Here is a 2618-nt window from a genome sequence, read left to right on the forward strand (position 1 = left end):
ATGGCAGCACGGAAAAACTCCTAAAGGATATCCCAGTATGTATACATTTTACTTAATATTTTCAAATTAAAATTTAAGAAATCCTACTTTTGCACTTTGTAAGTGAGCACTAGAGCATTGTGGAATGTAATAAATAAATCATTTTGTATAAAAGAAAATTTGTAACACATTAAATTTGACTTATGATAGTAAAAGAAAGTAATTGCTCTTATTTTACTGGAAACAAAAAGTGGTAGGTATCATATTATAGGTTTTCATATTATTTTTAAATTGCAACTCAATATGTAAACTATTGAATAAAATAAAGAAAAAAACGAAAGTAAAATTCAAAAATATAACTCTTTTTTTATGATATGCATGCGTAAACTTATGGACACATAACATAAAAGTTACATCTGATAAATTGTTCAACATTTCGAAGACATGAATAGGTTTATAGTTATTGTAACTAACTATTGAGATTCACTTTTTATTCCGATAAAAAATTAATTTTCTGTAATATGAAGTAGAGAGTCTTTTTTGACATCACATGTATGTATCTCCATAATCTTACGATGATATGGGCTCATCGGATTGTTTTAACTTATAATTTTTATTTGTATTGCAGTTTTGTCAGTATATGGAAACAATAGAATATTTTTTTATTAAACTATATTTCATTTTTAATAACTTTTTAATCCAGTTAAAGAAATTATTTACTTTAAAAGTCCAGAGTACTAGATATTTAAGAAGCAAAAGAAAAGATCAAGAAAGGTCAACGAATATATTGCTATAGGAAAAAAAAGATTTGTTGAACAATCAATTTGTTGAATTTGTTATTGTGTAACAATTAATAAAAATAAAATTAAAAAGGTATGCCAACGGCACGCGGTGTTCCCAGGTGGTCACCCTCCCAAGTACTGACCGCGCCCGATGATGCTTGACTTCGGTGATCGGATGAGAACCGGTATTTTCATCATGGTATGGCCGTTGACATTCATTGTACAATTCAGTTTCTTTAAGAACTTCATTTCGAAAAAAAATCCGACATCTATTATGTGATATTAAAATCAATTAAAATCAGTAAAGTTCGAATTAAACTTTATTTTCAAATGATAATTTCTCAATTGTATTCAGAAAGATGTAATTTCAGGCAAAAAAATCAAATTTTTAAAAATTCACATTGTCTTAGTACACATTTTTTGCACAATTTAATTGCATCGTTTGAACGATTCCCAAGTAGCACCGAATATTAGCTAACATCAGAAAATAGGTAAAATCTAACGTTATCTTACATAACCTCTAATATTAGAAAGATACAAAAGGTCGCTGTTTGCTCAGCCTTATATAACATTAGATTCTATGCAAACTAATATTATCTAGCGTTCGCCATATTATTATTTTGCATTAGTTTTGATGCTATATAATATTAGATTTTGTATTTTCTGATATTAATTTGCTTTGCTTTTTATTTTTTTGGAGTAAGCAAGAGGAAGATATGGATGGTAGTAGAATAATTCGGCGATATAATTTTACTTAATTTTCTGTATTGTTGTGAAGCACTAAAACATATGCACTAAACAATAGTTTTATGTCATTCCATGCATTATTTACATAGCAATACAGAAATACTAAATAAAGTTATATTAGCAAATTCTGCTTCCTTCCATTTTTCTCCTCTTTACTCCAAAGTATATCTTATGTTCAGCTGATTTTTTTGAATATTTCGAACTTAATTAGGAAATATTTTATTGCAACTTTTATTGATATTTTTTTTTCCTTCATACAATGGGTTTTAAAGCAAATTTTATATCACTAATAATTTTCAAGTCTTAAAATTTAAAATGCACTCTCAATTTAAAAAAAGAATGAGACTATTTTATCAAAACCTCAATTGAATTTGTTAGTTTGTAATATATATATATATATGTATTAAAATTTGTAATTTAAGCCATTTGTAATTTTACAATTATCAATCATTATTTATATTCTGAAATTGTAAATTAAGAAAACCACACTACATAATTGCTAAGTTAAATTTACATTTGAATTGAGTTGAAAATTTACCTTAACTTTTTTTTCTACTAGTATATAACTAAGTTATTCATTTCCAAAAATATTAAAATAAAATTATATCTCAAATTTTTAAATTGTTATTTTTTGTAATAACTGACACAATGAAAAAAATTGAAAAATATTCAAATTACTTACTTGCATAAATTATTTCACTTCTATCACTGAAATTAAACAGAGAAATACTTACGTAACTTTATCCTTTTAGAATCTGAAATTTTACTTACGAAACACTAGAAACAAAACCTAAAGGCACCTGTAGAAATATTATCAGAGAGTGGAAACAAAAAAAGCTTCTATGAATTTTAATTAAAAAATTTGCAATTATTTTTTGTAATGTAAAAATAATTTTACATTGGGACATCAGAAATTTTTAACAATTCAATAATTAGTTAAAGGTACTATGTACTTTTATTTACTTAAAGTTTAGATAACATTTATATGTCAAAACCAAAAAAAAATTAGTAAATATTGAATTTTATCAGAATTAAATTTTAACAAACATTTAATTGCATACAAGAATGAGACGAAAAAACATAACATACTTTTTTACTATAAGTTACTTT

At 24.9% G+C, this 2618-nt stretch overlaps 1 non-coding gene across 1 annotated transcript; it reads right to left on the reverse strand.

Annotated features, from left to right (window-relative positions):
- Nucleotides 1–855: 855 nt before the first annotated feature.
- LOC122270003 (5S ribosomal RNA) lies at nucleotides 856–974 on the reverse strand. Its single transcript, XR_006225534.1, has one exon. It is a non-coding gene; the product is annotated as a 5S ribosomal RNA (ribosomal RNA).
- Between the last annotated feature and the right edge of the window lie 1644 nt (nucleotides 975–2618).

This window comes from Parasteatoda tepidariorum, chromosome 8 (assembly GCF_043381705.1).
Source record: "Parasteatoda tepidariorum isolate YZ-2023 chromosome 8, CAS_Ptep_4.0, whole genome shotgun sequence".
Classification (NCBI taxonomy): domain Eukaryota; kingdom Metazoa; phylum Arthropoda; class Arachnida; order Araneae; family Theridiidae; genus Parasteatoda; species Parasteatoda tepidariorum.